The sequence below is a fragment of the Sus scrofa genome, chromosome 7, assembly GCF_000003025.6.
Source record: "Sus scrofa isolate TJ Tabasco breed Duroc chromosome 7, Sscrofa11.1, whole genome shotgun sequence".
NCBI classification, from domain to species: domain Eukaryota; kingdom Metazoa; phylum Chordata; class Mammalia; order Artiodactyla; family Suidae; genus Sus; species Sus scrofa.
This window is the reverse complement of record NC_010449.5, coordinates 44,788,542-44,810,728: the sequence shown is the minus strand read 5'-3', so window position 1 is coordinate 44,810,728 and position 22,187 is coordinate 44,788,542.

The following is a 22,187-nucleotide window of genomic DNA, read 5'->3' as shown; positions in this document are numbered from 1 at the left end:
GAGTTTCTGAGAAAGCTTTAAGGAATCAAGGGGACTTGAGCTTAACACTAGTATGAATAGAATAAAGGTAGGTAGAAGAGAGAGTAACAAAAACTACATGGTTGAAATCAGGATGTTTGGGAGTCTACATTTCAAAGTAATCCACTTGGAGGAGGCAACTTTTCCAAATAGTCCCTGAATTCAACCATGCTTCCAACCTTAGCGCTTCCTTTTAGAGTGAGATGATGGTTTGGGGTGCTTTTCTGATGGGGCATAACTGGCATATCTATCAAGATCTCCATGAACTCAAAATCTAATTAGAGTGAGAAAATTTTTAAAGAGAAAAAAGAAGAGAGAGAGAGCACCAATGGGAAGTCAACACAAACTCCATAGCCTTTTTAAAAAATGTTGAGTTTTTGGTTTTTTTTTTTTCAGGACAGTGGAATTATTTTTTATAACACTGTAATGATGGATCCATGACAATATACATGTGTCAAAATCCACAGAATAGGGGTTCCCATCATGGCGCAGCAGAAACGAATCCTACTGGGACCCAAGAGGTTGAGGGTTCGATCCCTGGCCTCGCTTAGTGGGTTAAGGATCTGGTGTTGTTGTGAGCCGTGGTATAGGTCGTATAGGTCGCAGATGAGGCTCAGATCCTGCGTTGCTATGGCTGTGGTATAGGCAGGCAGGCAGCTGTAGCTCCGATTCAACCCCCAGCCTGGGAACTTCCATATGCTGTGAGTGCGGCCCCAAAAAGCAAAAAAAAAGAAATTTTTAATTTAAAAAAATTGTTAAAAAAACGCACAGCCAAGCGGGAGCTCTTCCATTCCAGAAAATGCCTTCAGTTCAACAGCACAGGTATCTGTTTTCTGCTCTTAAAATGAAATGCTCATTTTATTTTTCTGTGCTCATAAAAGTAGTTCATGTTCATGGTAGAAAATTTGGATATAGAAAGCTTTTTTAAAAATATCATTTCACATGAATATATTTATATACATGAAATACATAGAATGATATATTATAGTCTAGAATTTCTTCCTAGGAATTTTAATGTGTTAATAATATTTTAAATATTTTAACATATTTGTGATCATGATTGGCAGAAGTGTGATGGTTTTTTTAAATTACAATAATCTAAATAAATTGCTTAAAACTCCTTTTCCTTATTTGTCTCCAGTTTCCCTGAAACTGCCTCCCAGTTTCACTTATGAGTAAAAGAGCACAAGACAAATCATAGGATAGCCTATGATTAAAGAGACTTTTGCAAATATGACAGCTCTCCAAGACGGCTAAAGTCAACTTTTCAGCCATATAAAAACTCTACAGCTAAAACCACATTTGTCTAACAAGGAACTGGCTTCTTGTATCAGATTAAAATTTTGTTTTATGATTAGAATATTTCTTTTTTTAGTATATAAAAGCATCTTGGACCAGAGCACAATTTGGAACATGTCATTATTTCATTATTAGTTGTTACCATATTTTTTAATCCTCTAACAAAGTATCTAACCATCATATAAAATACGATACAGTGAACAAGTTTTTTTTAACAAACCAAAGATAGTATGCTGCAGAAGCTGAACTGGAAATGCAGCAAGATCACCAAGTGCCACGTACATCCATCAGGCCCCAGAACAACTGCAAAACTGTTTATGATAAAGGCTAATGGGGAGGACCCAGCCAGGACCAAGAATTATCCTAGCAAGTTTTCACCATGGTGGAGGCTAGGAAGCAAAACTCATTAGAATCAGATGGTCAAAAACATTAAATAATGTAAAAAGCCAGGGAAGACAAAAAAATGATGTTGATCATGTCCACACAGCCAAAATACTCCCCTCTGAGTGTCCTTTGTCTGCAGAACTCTCCCTCAGAAGGCTCTTACTTGGGAACATGCTCTTTCCCCACAGAGTCTCTGGGGAAAGGGGTGAATGGAAACATACCTTTTGCCCTTCTCTCTCATTAATACTGGTAGAGGGGGCAGGCCAACTCTGAGGTATGACATGGTGTGCGTTCAATGAAGCAGAAAAGAAGTGGAGAAGAACCTTGTTCTAACTGCACTGTCATAGGAAAATTATGCAAACTCTCTGAGCTGCCATTTCTTCATTTGCAAAGGACACATCCTGCCCCACTTTTCTCCACCCCTATCCCTTGACTGCCTTCACTTTTCTCCTACCCAGTGAACTACCAGGTAGTGGAAACCACCAAGTTTTACTTTTTTTTTTTTTTTTTTTTTTTGCATCCACCATCCCCACTGCCAGAAATGCTCTCTGTAACCATTCAACTCCTCCTCCTCCACTTAGCTAATGCTTACTTACAGTCTGTGTCTCACTTAGACATCATTCACCCAGGAAGGCATCCCTGATGCCCTGGGATTGGCTGGCATGTACCTGTTCCCCATCCCCCCACCCCAAGTACCCCTGTACTAAAACTCCATCTCCTACTTTGCTACAGACTCCTATGAACTTGACATGGACTAAGCACTCCAAAATACAGGTAGAAGAAAGAAAAAGAAAGGGGAAGGAAAGGATAGAGAGGGAGAAAGAAAATATAAGGAGCAAGGAAGAAAAGGGCTGCCCAGGTAAAAGAAAACTGCCAATTTTTCTTCATAGGCTTATTTTTTTTGGGGGGGGTCTATTTAGGGCCATGCCTGCAGCATATGGAGGTCCCCAGGCTAGGGGTCGAATCAGACCTGTAGCTGCTGGCCTACACCACAGCCATAGTATTGCCAGATCCAAGCCAGGTCTGTGTCTTACACCACAACTCAAGGCAGTGCTGGATCCTTAACCCACTGAGGAAGGCCAAGGATAGAACCTGCATCCTCATGGATGCTAGTCAGAATCATTTCCGCTGAGCCACAATAGGAACTCCATCATGGGTTTATATAAGGACCAAATGAGACAATGCTAATGAAGACAATACAAAAACTCTGCATATCAGAATTATTTATTAAATGGGACATTTTCTGTTCTCTAAGAATTTGGAAATTTCTCCTGAGGCTCAAAGCTGAAGACAGCAAATGACTGAACTGACCACAAATCATTCATTCAAATATGCAGCCATCCTGTATCTACATCTACGCTCTTTCCCATCAAGCACCATGCAACACTCAGGACACATATGTGAACAAAGCAAAGACCATGGCCCTTGTGCAGCTTCCACTCATAAGAAGAAAGCAGACAAGAAAAATAAACATGTCAAATTGGAAACCTGCCTAACATATGCAACAGGATAAGTATTGGGAAAAAATAAAGAAGAAAATGAGAGCACCATTAAGACTAAGAGGAGTAACCGGGTCTGCAGGTTTGTATTTTAAAAGGATGATCAGGGAAATACTCATTGGGAAGATGGCCTTGGAGAAAAAAGCCTGAAGAACAGAAGAGTTAACCTGGGAATAACTGGAGGGAAGATCACCCCAGGCAGAGAAAAGAGCTCATGCAAAAGTCCTAAGGAGGCTACTGGCCTGTCTCAATTGAAGAATAGCGAGGAAGTGACTGGGACTGGATCAGGGGACTGAAGGCTTGTAGGAGTAGGAGATGAAGTCAAAGGGGCAAAGGGAGGGAGCCAATCAAGTAATGATTTGCAAGCCATTGTAAGGATGTTTGAAAATGAGAGCCACTGCAGGCCCTAAAACAGAAAAGGCTCACTATCTGAAATATTTTAAAAGGACCATTCTGATTGCCGTAATGACAACAGATCCCAGAGGGGCAAGAGTAGATTCTGGCAGCCAGAAGGGCCATGGGAGGAATTCAGGGAAAAGATGCCAGTGCCTTGGACCAAAGTGATAGCAGTAGTGGTGGTAAGGTTAGATGTTAAATATATTTGGAGGTTGGAGCTAACAAGATTTCCTTTTCTTCTCAGAGTCTTTGATGCTGCTGAAAGTCAAAGACCTGAGACATCTTGAAAGGACTCTGCCCAAGAACGCTACCTGGAAGGCTGCAAAGGCACCTGGTGAGAGGGCAAGCACCTGGAGTATTCCCCAAAGGATCCTTCGAAGCACCCTATATGAGAGTGACAGCATCAGACTCTTAAAGTGACAGAGAGTATCCAGCAGCCAAGAGACTCTATATCAACAGCACAGGTGAATCTGCCCCTCTCCTGTCTTCCCGTCTCTCAGCTCCACAGAAGTCAGAAGCAGCTTAAAGAGTGGGAAAAGAGAAAATAATAAGGTGGAACAACAGTGCAAGAAAAGTCAATTTCTGGTCTGCAGACTCATGGATCTGTCCCGAGTTGGGAGGCAGGGAAAAGTCTGAATTAGATAAGAGACTGATGTTTTAGATTGACCTGAACTTTTCAGTTCCTGAAAATTAGATACTTTAATACACATGAAGGACTGGGAAAGAGATGGGATGCAAGATACAAGGCGTAAAGGAGGGAGATTTATCAGAGCATGTTTCAAAATAATGGTGGAAGGGGAAAACATATTTTCTATTTATATATTTATCAATTCAGCCTGGTTAACTAAACTAGTTGGTTATATACATATATATTGTTAAGACCAGCGACAACTAACATGTACTTAAAAATTACCATGAGCCATGTTCTTTACCAAGCACATTCATGTACTGATTTTTTTTATCCTATCCAGTGGATACTACTGTCATTCCTAGTTTGTAAGTGGGGAAACTTTGGAACAAAGAAACTAAATAATTTGCCCATGTCACACAGCTAGTAAGTCACATAGATATAGATGCCTCTAGTTGATGACTATTTTAATCAGCTCAGGCTGCTTCAGCAGAATACTGTTAAGTGGGTGCTAAGACCAGTTTCAGTGGGGGAGAGGGGCTCCCCCAAACCAAATGGAATTCTCAGGTGTTAGCAGGGTGTTGGAAAATTCAAATCAATTCAACTCAATTCTGACATGACCTGGAGATCGCATCAGATTGCACAGGTTAAGGGCTCAGTCCTATAAGAGTGCCACCACCAACACCACCATCACCTCCCCCCACACATACACACAAACACACACAAACACACTTCAGATGCCAGTCACAAGCCCAAGCTGTGGGCTTCTGACCAACTGGCTTCTGATCCTAATGGAGTTTCCCGCAAACTGCTCCTTGCATTTAAGTAGAGCAGCACACAGAACTCAGAAGCATTTCACTTGCTAGATTACCAGTTTACCATAAAAGGATATACCTCAGAAACAGCTGCATAGGACAAGGTATGGGGAAAGGGAATGGAGCTTCCACTCCTTCTCCAGCTGGGCCACATTCTCCACATATCCACCATGTTCACCAACCCAGAAGCTCCCAGAATTCAGTCCTTTTGGGTTTTTCTGGATGCTTCATTACATAGACATGATGCATTACATCACTGGCTATTGGCAACTGATTCAACCTCTAGCCTCTCTCCCCTCCCTGGAGGTCAAGGAATGAACTTAGACTGAAAGTTCTAAGCTTCTAATCACAGGGTCCGTTCCCATGGCAACAAGACCCCATCCTGAGATTATCTAAGGAGTTTCTGAAAGTCACCTCATTAATACAGCAAGGCACCTTTATCACTCCTAATATAGGAAATTCCAAGGATTTTAGGAGCTATGCGCCTTCTTGGATACGGATGAAGACCAAATACAGTAGTCCCCCCCAGGCCCCACTTTGCTTTCCATGGTTTCAGTTACCCTTGGTCAGTCATGGCTCAAAAATATTAAATGGAAAATTCCAGAAATAAACAATTCATAAATTTCAAATCATGCTCCATTTAGCGTAGTGTGATGAAATCTTGTGCTGTCCCACTCCATCCACATCTGGGATGTGAATCATGCCTTCGTCCAGCCTTTCGAAACACCCGTTAGTAGCTGGCTTGTGTTTGAGGAGTTTATTTTACTTAATAATAGCAGAGTGATGATGCTGGCAATTTAGATATGCCAAAGAGAAACCCTGAAGTGCTTCTTTTAAGGGAAAAGGTGAAAGTTCTCCACTTAATAAGAAAAGAAAAAAAATGTATGCTGCTCTATGGAAGGAACTCATCTCCTATCCATGAAATCGTGAAGAAGGAAAGAGAAATTCATGCTAGTTTGGGTGTCATACCTCAAACTGCAGTTACTGCCATGGTGCATGTAAGTGCTTAAGATGAAAAAGGCATTAAATTTGTATGAAAAGATATTTGTTCAAAAAAAGAGACCACATTCACATAATTATTACAGTAAGTTGTTATAATTGTTCTACTTTATTATTAGCTATTGTAGTTAATCTCTTATTCTGCCTATTTTATAAATTAAACTTTATCATAGTATGTGTAGGAAAAAAACGTGTTTCAGGCACCCACTGGTAATTCTGGAATGTCTTCCACATGGATAAGGGGGAAATACTATACACGTGAGAAATATCTTTTGGTCATCTGAATGACCCAATACATATTTCTTATCAATCACAATGTTATAACCATAGACTGGATGATTTATAAACAGCAGATATTTCTCACAATTCTGAAGGCTGGAAAGTCCAAGATCAAAGCACTAGCGGATTCAGTGTTTGTTGAAGGACAAGTTCCTGGTTCACAGACGGCCATCATTTGGCTCTAACCTCACATGGTAGAGGGGACAAGGGAGATCTCTGGGGTCTCTTTATCAGGGCACTAATCTCATTCAGGAGTGCACTGCCCTCATGACCTGATCATTTCCCAAAGACACCCCTCCAAATACTTCACCCCAAGTAAGGGTGGGGACCATTTTCATTCTATAGCAATGCCTCCAGAATATTTGTTTGGCTCAAAAAGCAATTTTTGTCTGTTTTTGTTTAAGTAACTTGAAACTGGGTACAACTTTCCAGGTCAGCACAGTCCCATCATTCCTAACTGCCTGCCCACTTCATTAATTTACATCACCTACCTCACTCATAGAGACTTAAGGGTTTGCAACTCCTGCCAATCAACCTAATCTCTTCCTGTCCCTGACCCCCACCTTTACCCATCTGCCTATACTCGTCTTCCTCAAGCTGGAACATTCTGCATAGCCTCTTTTCTAGATCAGCTATCATAGTCAGATCTAGCTCAAGACCTAGTTCAAACACTCTCTAGATTAAACTCAGTAAACAATAGCTTTTCAAATCCTCTGCATTCCAATAGCACTCGCCAGTTGTGGATTATCCTCTTGCTCAGTTGCTTCTTGAATGCATACCTTATCTCCCCCTCCTCCCAAGCAGAGTGTAAGTGTAGTGTGATTGCTTTTTTGATGTGTCAGCTTTGCTAGGCTACAGCCCCCAGTTATTCAATCAAATGCTAATCTACATGCTGCTGTAAAGGGACTTTGCAGATGTATTTGGTGTCCCCAGTCAACTGAGTTTAAGTAAAGAAAATTATGCTGGATAATAGTCTAGATGGGCCTGAGTTAATCAGCTGGGAGGCCTCAAAATAAGAGCTAAAGATTTGGAGAGGGAGGGGAGGGAGAGAGGGGGAAAGAGAGAGAGCCAGGGGTGGGGGAGATTTTGCCTGTGGATAACAGCCCTGGCCTGTGCCCATTGAGAACCATCCTGCCCATAAGCTTCCCCTCCTGACTGCCTGCTCTGCAAAATGTGAACTTGCTTAAGCCAACCCTCACAATCATGTCAGGCAATTCTTTGTTTTACACGTGTACACACACATACATCCATCCTATCAATTTTATTTCTCTAGTTTAACCCTGACTGATACACACAGTAAGTGGAAGCAACCATCCCTTCTTTTTTCAGCTCCCACCACACGGAAAAAACAAACACACATACACATAAACTCACATTTGGGCACCTACTTGATACCAGTGAATAAACGTAAGACATTAAAACTGTGACAAAGTACCACAGGCACAAAGAAATACATAGGATAAACCAGATAAACAAAAATGCTGATGAGTATAGAATAAAATTATAAGAATAAGCCAGTAAATCATGGACCGTATGGAAAAAAAAATTGAATAAAGTCACTAAATGAAATAAAATAAAATATATAAAATAAAATAAAATAAATAAAACAAAGTTTTGAATATAAACCAGTAGTGATACCAGTAGGGAACAAAACGAGAAAAATGCTTCTGAAACAGTGGCAGTACAAGTAAACAGTGAACCATATGTATATCCACATATTTCAACAGAATTCCAAATAATTAAAATGCAAAAACACGTATTTTATCTGTCTAGTTTCCCAGTTTTTAGGCCATTCTACCAAGCTGTCATAGTGATAACAGTAATTGATGTTTACCATTTTAATATTAAAGTTTTCTCACTAGTGGTATTAGATATAAATGACTTTGATTTGTGATTTTTTTCCCCCAACACTATACTTTTAGAATGCATGACATGATTATGTATGAAATGGGAATTGAAAATTCCCTTAATATCCATAAGCATGTATTTATGCAGTCTTAAAAATTTAGAATTATGTAGGTTGCCTAAGCACTAAATTCGAACATTCAAATATAAGCGATTACATATATATGGTAATCGTTCCATAAATGAAGGAATTGTGGGGAAGAGGGAAAGGAACAGTGAGTACAGAAGTTCAAGGTTATAACTTTCTGGATATCCGTCCATTTACAGAACATTTTTTAAGTACTCTAAAACTTCCAGTTAGCCATGCAGTGACTCAGAATTGGCACACATCATCACTAAAACCAAAGGATATGACTTGGTTTGAAAAATGGTTTCTTGTGTCAGTTAAAATTCAGAAACACATTTGCTACTCCATGCCAACCTCATTCTACAGCCCCTCTGCTATGTAAAATTATTTTAATCAAAGGAAACTATGTAGATCAAGCTTAACTTTTCACCAAGTTATAAACCTTGAATGCAAGATGTTATAGAATGGAAGTATTGATATTCCACCAGGGAAAGAAGGAGAAGCAGTCTTTTATTACATTATTTTTAGAGCTAGAGAAACAACTCCCACTCCCAAAATATTAAATTTAGTTCAAATTCAATTTAGCGAACATATATGAAGTGTCTACTATTTAGCAGGTGCTGAGTTGACAAATGTGAATGAAACACAGTTGTTGCCCTCGAGATGATCACTGTGTAATGGAAACAACAGCTACGAAACTATGTGATAAGTACAGTAATAGAGATCTATACAAAGCATTATAGGACCAGAAGAGAGAGTCTCCTAAGCTTCTGGACAGGACAGGAGTATTGGGGGTGACTTCCCAACGTGGAAGGTCATCAAAAGATGATCTGGAGATAACCAAGCAAAGAGGAGGAAGGAGAGCCTTACAAAAGTTGGGGGGCCTCTTGAGGAGTTCCTGGTGTGGCTCAATGGGAAACGAGTCTGAATAGTATCCATGAGGACACAGGATCCCTGGCCTGGCTCAGTGGGTTGGGGATCCGGTGTTGCTGTGGTGAGCTGTGGTGTAGGTCACAGAAGCAGCTCGGATCTGGCATTGCTATGGCTGTGGTGTAGGCCAGCAGCTACAGCTCCAATTCAGCCCCTAGCCTGGGAACCTCTATATGCCATGGCTGTGGCCCTAAAAAGACAAAAACAAAAAAACAAAACAAAGGGAGCCTCTTGAGTACAGAAAAGAGCAGAGCTAGCATTTTAGGTTTAGGATACTGTAGCTGATTCAGAGTTGTTAGAACAAAAGGAATGAGACAAGGAGGGGCAAAGAGTAATAAACAACAATATACCAATTTAAGTCCATACCAAACTATACGTATGATGGATAACAAAGCCTTTCTGGATAGAAGAGAGGTATTTGGCATCTGCGAGTGTGGAGAAAGGGAAAACTAGCACCAAAAAGAAGCTTAAGGCATTAAAGACAAACATTGCTCCTTTGTAATTTTGGTTAGGTGGGTCCTAAGCAGTTGTAGAAGCAGATAAACAACTTCCCCACTAACATCAAAAAGCATCATCCACAGATGGTTAAGCTTGCTTACAACATAAACAACGAAGCCACAAAAACACTCAGACAATCTCAAAAATATCAGCAATGTTATGATTAATCAAAACACTATTTTGACGGCTGTATTCATTCTCATTACAGGAAAAATGTCCAAGGCATATAACATCTCATATACATCAAGTCTTCATAATAACACATATCTCCCTTGAAATTAGATTCCCTGATTGTTTTTCACGTAAACAAACTAAAACAATGACAATGCACATAACAAGGAATGCATTCCTCCATGAGACCTGAACTATGACATTATGTCTAGGAGTCTGGGAATTAACCCTGGCAGGACATAAAAACATGACAATCCACAAAAGATTCCACAGGAATCTATGTCTGATAATGAAAAATGTGTGATAATTTTGCTCTTACCTTCCTTCTATCTTCTAGATAGGCGGGTTTTGAATAGGCATGAGTTTATCATAAGGAAAATATGCAATATAAGTGAGCACTATAACCTGAGAGTTAAGAGGAAGAGGCCTCGGGAGTCACCCATACCTGAGTTAAAATCTGCCCTCTGCTTCTGCCCTGTGACCTAAGGAGCTATACTGAATTTCCCCAAACCTGGAGGATAACGGAAGAGATACATTTCCTAACACCCCCCAAAAGTTCTGGTAGGATGAAGCCCCAATCCCCCCTGCATGACTAAACAACAAGGCACCCTATTTCATCCCTGATCATTCCCTGTGTCATCCCCTTGTCCTCAAATCTGGCTCTCTGAGATGAAAATGCCCAAATAAAATACCTCTATCCAAACTCCTGCCTCAGGCTCTGCTTTCAGGAGAACTCAGGACAGCAGCCTAAGGTAACTGAAGCCTGGGCACCTTAGCTATAAAGTGAAGTCAAAATTTTCTGGTTTCTCACCAAACCAGTCAGGTTTCCCCAAAGAAACTAGGTCCTTCTTCAACTGGCTGGAGGGGAAAGTGTACTCTGGGATTGGATACTTCTTGTGCCTTTTGGGACATCTGGTTTCCTTCAGCTCTTCCCTAGGGGCCAGGAAAAACCTCTCCAGCAGCATCACGCTGCCTTCTCTGCCCATCCCCTGCCCCCAAAGAGCGCCCCTCCCCACCTTCCAGAGGGTGTGTTGGAAGCACTCAGCCTCTCTCACAGTGTGCTCCTGGAGTAGAGGCAATGACCACTCCACTGGCAACTCAAGACCGATGGGGTCCCAAGCAGCAGGGCATGTGTCCCTTTCTCTTCTTCTGATGCATATAGTTGTGATCATGACCGTTCCAGAACACTCCTTTTGGTTGGCTTTCCCCTCTTCTTGATTTCTCACCTTCCAGTCCTCCACTCCTTTTTCCCTGGGTTCATTTTCCAAAATAAATGACCCCAAACAAGCCCTTTCTCAGTCTTTTTAAGGGGTACCGAGGCAAAGGAAATGTCTGTCAGTGGATTAGAGTGGAGCAAACACACTTTGTTTTTTTTTTTTTTTTTTTTTTTTTTTTTTATTTTTTTTTTTTTTTTTTTTTTTTTTTTGCTATTTCTTTGGGCCGCTCCCGCGGCATATGGAGGTTCCCAGGCTAGGGGTCATATCGGAGCTGTAGCCACCAGCCTACGCCAGAGCCACAGCAACGCAGGATCCGAGCCGCGTCTGCAACCTACACCACAGCTCACGGCAGCGCCAGATCGTTAACCCACTGAGCAAGGGCAGGGACCGAACCCGCAACCTCCTGGTTCCTACTCGGATTCGTTAACCACTGCGCCACCACGGGAACTCCAGCAAACACACTTTGGGAGCAAATCCCAGCCTCAAGCTGACCCTAGGGGTTGGCCTGTTGGTCAATCAGTTGGTTGGAGCCCTAAACATCCAAGCCCATGAAATGTTATTATCTCTTTAAAATACATAGAAAAAATCCACAGAGCGAAAAGCACACTAAAATTGCAAGCACAGCATGGACACCATACTCGAGTGGCTGCATTTTATAATCAAATTATACATCAGCCAGATTTATACTGAAGGCCTCCCGTCTTTAGTTATGTTGGGGGCAATCTATTCCCCAAAGTAAAAGAAGTCTCATCATAAGTGGCATTGGTTTGGAAGACCTCAGCCTCAGCAAGGTGTTATCCTTCTCCCATCACCAAAACAAATCCCTGTGTTTTGATCTGTGTTTAGATAGAGGGGCCTGTGTTTATACAGAGGAAACAAGAAATAAAATGTTTTAGGAGTTCCATCGTGGCTCAGCGGGTTAAGAACCCGACTAGTATCCATGAAGACGTGGGTTGGATCCCTGGCCTCGCTCAGTGGGTTAAAGGATCCAGCACTGCCGAAAGCTGCTGTGGTGTAGGTCACAGATGCAGCTCAGATCTGGTGTTGCTGTGGATGTGGTGTAGGCCAGCAGCTGCAACTCCAATTCAGTCCCTAGCCTGGGAACTTCCATATGCCACAGGTGCAGCCATAAAAAGGAGGAAAAAAAAAAAAAAAACATTTTAAAAGAAACGGTACCAATCTAATTCTTTAGAGATTATAATTTGTACACAGTTTCATATATTTGTAATTATCAATATAAAGTGTGTAAAGGTGTAATAAAATCTTTAAACGAGTTCAATAACAGAGTGAAACAGAAATATTAAAACTTAAATAAGGAAAAAAGATAAAAAAAGGATATAGTTTAGCAGGTGGTGGGTTCTAGGTTACCCTTATGAACCACTCACTGAAGTCCACTTAGAAAGAATAATAGTGCTGTATAACCAACAGCAGTTGAATTAGTTTACACCCCTCAGGACAGAAGTCTGTGGCCTAAAGAAAAAAACTAGAAGAGGCAGGTGCCAATAAAAAACAAAAAAGGTAAGAGATATTAGGGGCTCTGCCCACCAAGATGGGGGTGCCACACTTCAGAGCCAAATACAGATGCTTGCTAACACGCTTCTTGAGTCAACAATTATGGAAGAAACACTTCTATTAATGTCAGTGCAGTTTTTGTTCAGAGGATAGAGGGACTGGAGGAGAGGGAACTTGCTAAACATGCATTGATTTGAATTCTGTAATTTGCCAGGCATTGTGCCAAGTGATTTTTCCTGCCTACTCATTTAACTGTTCAGAATATGCCCATAAAGTAAATATTATAAACCCATTTTGCAGATGAGAAAGCTGAAGCGTAGGTTTTAAGCACTTTTCCCCAAGACCAAACAATTAGTAAGTGACAGAGCCAGACCGGCCTATCTGACTCCAGGGTCAGTGTTCTTTTTCACAGTGACTAAGGCTATCCATCTTTCTTTTTGTCTGAGTGAGGGCAAATTATTGCCAAAATTTTAATTTGCATCACAGTTTTCATTGCCAAAGAAGTAAAGTGTTTTCTATACATGATGCCACAAGTGTTAGATACAGTATTGAGTGAGCTTAGGAACAAGTATAATTCTTGTAGTTTCCAATATTAACACCTATGGTTAGAAATGTAGACTGTATTTCTGAATTGAACTGAATTACACAGAAATTGAATTTAACAGGCCTGACTTACTGACTTTTGAATACAAAGAATTTGGAGTTAAAGAATTAAAATTTTCCAGAGTCCCCTTGTGACTCAGTGGGTTAAGGAGCAGTGAGTCACTGCTGTGGCTCTGGTTACTGCAGTGGTATGGGTTCAATCCTTGGCCCAGTGAATTTCCACATACCACAGATATGGCCAAAAAAATAAAATAAAATAAGAAAGGGTTAAGAATTTTAACTTTGTATGGAGTTCCTGCTGTGGTGCAATGGGATCAGTGGCATCTTGGGAGCACTGGGTCGCAGGTTCGATCTCCAGCATAGCTTAGTGGGTTAAGGATCCAGTGTTGCCCCAGCTATGGCTTAGGTCGTGACTGCAGCTCAGATCTGATCCCTGGCCCAAGAACTCCATATGCCGTTGGGCAGCCAAAAATAACCCCCCAAAAATAATAATTTTGTAAATTAAAGAAACTATTTGTAGAGGAATAAATAGCTAAGGCTGATATCTTTCCTTGAAAAGAGATAAAGCAAACACAAAAGAGAGAGTGCCATTTCCAGACAGAGACTGAGCCGGGAAGGAAACCTAAGCACCAGGTCTTTAAGGATTCTTTCTGCTCTATGACCTCCCTCCAGAGGATGATCTGGAGGGCTCTCTGCTCTGAGCAAATCTCTTTGGAGACAGTTCGGCATCGTCCTGCTTGGCTTCTTCCCTTTCTAAAACTGTCTCAGCTTGTCTTTGAAATATTTGTGACATCAAAATGCAATTCTGTCTTTTCTCTTGCCTTTTCTCAGAACAGCAGTCCATAATTACTCCCTCTACCACCACCCATAAACCCCTCGAATAGACGTCTGCATGTATAATATATCATGCATGTGTGCAACAGAATGTGTCTTTTTTTGCATAGAGAAAGCCTTGGAAATCTGACAAAGTCTTCAAGTTTCTCTAACAGAATTTTAAGCACAGTGTCTTTTTTTCTTCTGCATTTAATACTGACCCCAGGCATCTTCTGTGGCTTTAAAGTCTACAAAATTATTATTCAATTTACATTCTTAGGGTTACATGAATTCCAGTTCCTCACAGGCATTGTGGTTGGCTTGTCCTGGGATATTCAAGTTGCCTTATCCCTATTTCTCTTACACACTCAGTCAAGATTTTAAAGGTCATTTTAAAAAGCCTTTGGGATGTCATGTTTCATGGAGTGCCTCGACCATGGTCTGGAGTTCTAAAGAGGTTGCACAGTCACCTGCATCGCTGACAGAAGCTACTTTGCTTAGGGTGTCGCGCCACTTGGGAAAGCTCCAGGTAGAGGAGAATTTATCACAATAGGAATATAGTATGAAGTTATTTGCAAAGAAATATATTAACCAGATAAATACCCAGCGTGGATATCAGGGTGGATTAGCTCTGCATGCCATTTAAAGAAAGAAAACTACTTTGTAATAGTAAAATTATTTTTCTATCTCTGATCTCACCTGCCGCATTTCCCTTCCATTCTGCTGATAATTTCATACACTTTTATGAAGAGCAATTCCAGACCCCATTATTGTTCCAAGCTCTGACATAAATGAAAAACTGCCATAACCTTCCCTCCTGCTCATAAAGTCCTCAAAGAGGTGGATCAGACCAAAGAATCTTCTGACTTAAGGTAAATTTTTTATTCTTTTACAAAAATCCCCCAGGCAGGAATAAGGAAGAAGTATTTCAAACCCAATTCCAAATATTTCACTTGGAATCACTCCCTGAGAAGAATGGAGCAGCTGCCAATTAGCATATCTGTAGATCTTCTGAACAAACTCAGTAATATTTTCATTAATAAGTTGACAGAACAGAGCCCCCAGCTGTCACCTGGGTACATATCCCAACAGGAGAATAAAAAAGTTAAATAAAATATAAAAAGGTCAGATGATTATTATTTCTTTAAATACCTTTGTAAGGCATGGAGAGACAAGGTCTACGAAGTCCAACTGGTCTACCCCAGCTCATTCATGTTACAGGTGAAGAAACTAAGGCAGAGGAAGTTAGGAGAGCTGTACGAGGTCAGCTATCTACTTAGTGCCAGAGCCAGCACTGATGCCCAGGTATCCTGACCCTGATCTAGTGTTCCTCTCACTATAAAACTGATAAAACATAATCTCTAATGTGCTGTTTAACTATTTCCATAGCTTAGAGAGACGACCTGGCAATTTGTTTTGTTTTTCTCAAAAGCTTAATTGCACCTAGTAATCACCTATCGCTGTCCTTTCAGATACCCACTGAAACAACTGTAACATCGCTAAAATACAAATGATATGGTTCCATTTCCTTTTTTTCATTTTTACCCAAAATTTGTTATTGGGATGGTTTTCTCCTCATGTGATTCAGGGTGCTCTTTTATTCTAGCGACTTTTACTCTAGGTAGTCACAAAATGGTCTGCTATCTAGAGCTGCCCAGGGCTCATTGTGTGGCCATGGATCCCCACTTCTAAAATGCCTGTGACAGGGAGTTCCCATCGTGGCTCAGTGGTCAACGAACCCCATTAGTATCCATGAGGAGGTGTGATCCATCCCTGGCCTTGCTCCGTGGGTTAAGGATCCAGCGTTGCCATGAGCTGTGGTGTAGGTCACAGACGTGGCTCAGATCCCAAGTTTCTGTGGCTGTGGTGTAGGCCAGCAGCTACAGCTCCGATTTGACCCCTAGCCTGGGAACTCCATATGCTGCAGGTGTGGCCCTAAAAGACAAAAAATAAATAAAAAACAAATAAAATAAAATGCCTGTGCTAGGAGGGGGAAGCCAACAAGCCACAGTATGCACCTGACTCTCTCAGGTACCCTCAAAAATAGTACCAGTTTTAAATTCTAGTGTTTCTAAAACATTTGAAACATGGGTTGAGATCAAATTAGGCTAATAATCAGAGGTGGTCTTTCTGAGCCCCTTACATGAGCCAGGGAGTTAGGTAGAGGCTGGTGAGATACAATATCTGAGGTACAAATTTGCCCATATTAGAAGGAGGCATTGATTCAGGCCTCAGGTTTAAAAGGAAAAGGGGTTTTCTCAGGGAAAGTCTTAGCTCAGCCAGCTGTGAAAAAAAACATCATGGACTATATGGTTTGTAAACAACAGAAATTTAGTTCTGGGCCCGGAGGTACAAGATCAAATGCCAGCATGGTTGGGTTCTAGTGAGACTCTCTTCTGGGTTGCAGACTGCCAGCTTCTATCCTCAAATGGCAGAGAGGGGCGCAAGCTCTCTGGTCACTCTTATAAAGGCACTAATCCCATTCCTAAGGGTTCCAACCTCATAATCTCATCAAATCCTAATACCTGTCAAAGACCCCACCTCCTAATAATATCATTGGGGGTGGGGATAGAGTCCCGATATATGAATTTGGGGAGGGGGAGACATAAACATTCTGTCCATAGGAGGGAATGTTCACTCCAGTATGCATATACAATATGAGTTTGTTTTTTTTTTCTTTGTCTTTTTAGCTATTTCTTGGGCCGCTTCCACGGCATATGGAGATTCCCAGGCTAGGGGTCGAATCGGAGCTGTAGCTGCCAGCCTATGCCAGAGCCACAGCAACGCGGGATCCGAGCCGTGTCTGCAACCTACACCACAGCTCACGGCAATGCCAGATCGTTAACCCACTGAGCAAGGGCAGGGACCGAACCCGCAACCTCATGGTTCCTAGTCGGATTCGTTAACCACTGCGCCACCACGGGAACTCCCAATATGAGATTTAAAATACTTCAAATGGGAGCTCACGTTGTGGCTCAGCAGGTTAAGAACCTGACTAGTATACATGAGGATGAGGGTTCAATCCCTGGCCTTGCTCAGTGGGTTAAGGATCCAGCGTTGCCACAAGCAGGTTGCAGATGTGGCTTGGAGCCAGTATTGCTGTGGCTGTGGCCTTGGCCGGAAACTGAAGCTCCGGTTCGACCCCTAGCCCAGGAAATTCCGTATGCCATAGATGTGGCCCTAAAAAGGCAAAAGTAAGCAAATAAATAAATAAATAAAATACTTCAAATGAACTTAACCTTATTAGTCACTTGAGTTCTTTGGGGGAAAAGGGTACTCTCAGGAATGAAATCATCACTCTTGAAAAGAATGTACTATTTAGTATTTCTTTGGGTTTCATTACATTTCTGTTTGTGCACCAGGCTTCAGTTTTAAAACATGGCCAGATACACCCTTATTAGCCACTTCAGTCTTATAATGACTCAGATGTTTCACATGCTCTGCTCCAATTTGAAATGCTCTTACTTCTACATGTCAGCAGAGACGGAACTCTTTGCTGATAGTTTTCCTTTCTTTTTTTACATGCACTTGTACCTCTAGGACAGAAAGTCTAAGTTATTCTATAAATATCACAGAAAAATAATTAAATTAAAATATGATATGACTAATAACATATTCCCAAAACCTAGAGAAAGGAAATAAAGTTGAACAAAATTTCAACCATTTGACCATAACATATATTTTTAGATTTTTAAAAAATTATATCTGTGAATTCTAATAGTTTCCAAATGACCCTTTGATGACAGACTTCAGAGACTGAATCAGTTGGGTTTTAGTAGCAGTAGGTACTGAGATGCTGTGTTAATAGGCACCGTAAAGTGGTCCCTTCTTTTAACAACATCCTCTCCTTTTAACTTAGTGCCAAATAAACACAACTCCTGGAATGAAGATTTAATAGGGGGGAAAAAAGGGAAAATTTCTCAACAAATAATAGCTGCAGCACTTAAGCACATGAGGAATTAAGATACATCTCTGCCACCAGATTAGTAATGAATAAATAGGGCCCACTAATTTTTACTGTGCTTGCAGTAAAACAGACCACACAGGCCTTCTCCTCTGGAATCTGTAAGTAGTGCTTTAAAATCCTTCTATGGCTTTAGCACCTGTAATGACTTAGGATGTTCAGGGATGTCTAAAGGAAAAGGCACTCAGCATTTTCTTACACATACAGTTAAAAATAATTTCCGGACTGTTAGCTACTAGCTGTGACTCAGAGGACAGCTTCAGGCCCAAACATCTGAGATATTATTTTCTACTCACCTATTATCTGCATTAGCCTATTTTTAATGTGACTCATCAATTACCCATATATAACGGCATCCTCCAGCCCTAATGATTGATATAAATGTTCCCCATCCATGATAACATAATTTACAGTACCAACTCCTTTCATCTACAATTCTGCATAGGTTTTTGACTGGTACTAAGATCCCACATCACTTTAATTTTTCATATTGAATTCATTTCAAGAGCTGCACCCCGGGAACCCCTCACATGACATCTCATTTTCAGGACAATCTGTAAACACTATGACAATCTGTAAGCCAACCTGATAGGAGGCTATGTTTATAGAGACCCCAAGGAACTGCTGCTGCTGAAGGGAGAATCGCTCTTACTGTGTTGCTGCCTGCCCCCCATGTTTGTGACAGTTCCTGCTAATGGCTGTGTTCTGACTGATGCTGGCACAGAGCTAACACAGATACAGCAAAAATCACTCAGGTGGAGGCCTAGATAGTTGTAGGCCTTTACTTCGCCAGGAGAAAGGGAGGGATCAGAATGTTTATACAGAGGCAGAAACACCCCCACATAGTCCCTTTCAAGCCCCCAAATTCCCACTGTGCAGATGTGCCCTGTGTTGGGATGGAAATCTGACAGTAAAAGACTTCAGGAAAGCCCCATGGATTCTGTGCGTTGGTCACCTTTTATTTCCTATAGCTCAATTCCGAACCTCCTAGTTTCAAAAACAGGTATGTCTTTAAAGATTGCAATTTGGATCTAGAACCTATGTTGTGGAAAAACTCACTGAGAACACTTAGAAGCATAGGTATGTGACATATTCAAATGGGCATGAAAGAGTTAAACAGCAAAATCCTGTCAAGGCAACCAGTGAACAGCTTTTAACCAAGGGCTACTGATGCCACGGGGGGTCATTGATAGCAAAACACAGGAAGTAACAATAAAGCAAATGACTTCTGAGTAGTGGGGGAGACTTTCTTTAACTAGTGCTCAGCCTGAAGTTGTTCTATTTCCCACCCCTAAAATCCAAGAGAATCTTCACAACCTTTCCATCACTACTGCAAAGAAAAGACATTTATTTCCAGACAACTATGGTATAACTAAACAAGTGCCAAATGAGAGGCTAATCATATGGCCAGCATTAGCATAAATCCATAGAGGAAGAGATAGGAAGAAAATAGCTAAAGCCATGAAAATCAGTCGATCAGGAGTTTGCACTTCAAATGCTAAATTTTGCTGTGGCAGACAGAGGGACTAAGAATTCTCCATAATTCATGTATCAGTCCTGGCACAAGTAAATGACTAAGCCTTATTTGTGGGCCCTGTAAGATGGAATGCATCAAAATGGGGCACGGATCAATACAACACCACATGATAACAGAAAAAACAAGTGGCCAGACTTGAACTAGGGCAGTTTTCTTAAACACATCTGCTGTTTCCTGTAAGTTTTATCCATAGCTGTGCTTAATTTCATGATTTAGTAAATGAATTTATTTCATTGTACTACAAGCATTTAACTGCTCTTGATTTTTTTATTATGGTTGATTTACAGTGTTCTGTCAATTTCTGTTGTACAGCAAAGTGACCCAGTCATATATATATACATTCTTTTTCTCACATTATCCTCCATCATGTTCCATCACAAGTGATTAGATATACAGTTCACTGTGCTATACAGCAGGATCTCATTGTCTGCCCACTCCAAATGCAAGTTGTCATCTACTAACCCCAGATTCCCAGTCCATTCCACCCCCTCCCCCTCCCCCATGGCAAATACAAGTCTGTCCTACATGTCCAGGATCTTTAGCTGTATAAAGAGTCTTTGTATATAAATTTAAATAACTCCATTTGACCATTTTTAAAGAAAGGAAACTACCAAAATGTCCCAAATGAGATTTTCAGTCAAAATCTTTATGTCCAGGTAAGCATGTTAAACAAAAATGATGCCTGACTTAGTCACAGCCTTGTGTATGGATAGATCTTACATTATACACCTTTATGCTGAGGGCATACTCTTATCTCATCTATCAAAAATGTGTGAGCTATACTGTCTGACCAAACTGAACGTTCAAAACTGACTGGCTTTTTGCATTCAATGTAAAGAAATGCAACATTATCCTGGCCTGTTACTCTTATTCGCTAGCGAGAGTGGTTAAGCTATCAGTGGTAGAAACACAGCCCAAATGCACAAGGATGTCCTATCTAGTAAGAAAATGATTTCTCCACTTTTTAAAAACTTTCTGTGTAGAAGTTTTATCAAGTATAATACACAGGTACAGCAAGAACAGAAACAAAGATCTTCCATATTCACCCAGCTTCACAATTTTTACCACATTTGTTCCATCCCTCCCTCCTCTTCCTCATTTCCTCCTGAACTGAGAATCAACTGAACACATCCCACCTTTTTAAAGAGCACAATTATCAAAATCAAAAACTTAACATTGGAGTTCCCGTCATGGCTCAGTGGTTAACAAATCCGACTAGGAACTATGAGGTTGCAGGTTCGACCCCTGGCCTTGCTCAGTGGGTTCAGGATCCAGAGCTGCCGTGAGCTGCAGTGTAGGTTGCAGACGCGGCTCAGATCCCACGTTGCTGTGGCTCTGGCGCAGGCCGGTGGCTACAGCTCCGAGATTGGGAACCTCCATATGCCACAGGAGCAGCCCAAGAAATGGCAAAAAAGACAAAAAAAAAAAAACAAAAAACCTAGCATTAATGCAATGCTAGTCTCTAATATACTGACCATATTTACATTGCATCAGTTTCCCAATAAATCCTTATAGCAATTTTTTCTTTGAGATAAATACTTAATTATAAATTGCATTTAGTTGCATGTTTCTTTAGTTGTCTTTAATCTGAAACAGTCCCTTGGCTATTCTTTTTCGTGACCTTGACATTTTTGAGGAATGTAGGCCACTTGTCATGTATATTGTCCCTAGATTTGGGTCCATCAGATATTTTCTAGTGATCATATTAAGTTTAAGCATTTTTTGCAAGATATCAAAGTCCATAGCGACACTGAAAGTGACATTTTCTTCTTCTTGGGGAATGACAACAGGAGGCACATGGATTGGTTAAAACAGAGGAAGCCAAGTTTCTCTACTGATATATTAAAGAGTTTCCACTGACTTCCTCCATTCATTTTCATTTCAATAGCAACTCCATCTCATTGTCAAAGGCACAAAGAATACTTACCTATAGATACCTTCCCTATATCCAAGCAAGAAATAAGCAGAAATCATCCTATACACTTTGAAAATCATCCATACTACATACTCTTTTACCTGTACTTGTTGGGGTTTTTTTGTTTGTTTGTTTTTGTATTTTCTACGGCCGCACCCATGGCATATGGAGGTTCCCAGGCTAGGGGTCTAATCCGAGCTACAGCTGCCGGCCTACACCACAGCCACAGCCACAGCCACAGCCACGCGGGATCCCAGCCACGTCTGCGATCTATACCACCACAGCTCACGGCAATGCTGGATCCTTAATCCACTGATCAAAGCCAGGGATCAAACCCTCAACCTCATGGTTCCTTAGTCAGATTTGTTAACCACTGCGCCACGAATGGGAACTCCTCTTTTACCTGTATTTAAAAGTTCAAATTTGAAATAGAGAACTGAAAAACTTTGCCTGAGGTCAAGGAAATGTCTGGCATCAAAAATCAACTAGAAGAAACACTAAGGAGGAAGTTTTTTCTTGTCTCAGAGTCTTATTAAATGTTCAGCTGACTCTAATTTAAATATAATATTCTACGGTCCCAAATATCAGGCTTTCCATGAAAAAGAATAGTGGTATTACCACCATCTCACTCACCCACCCATTCCTTAATCCATGCTTTCCTTCATTTCTCATTTCTGCCTTTCTGCCTTGGTTTTCTTTCTGTTCTTCTCTTCAATCCTTCCTCTGTGGATAGCCATT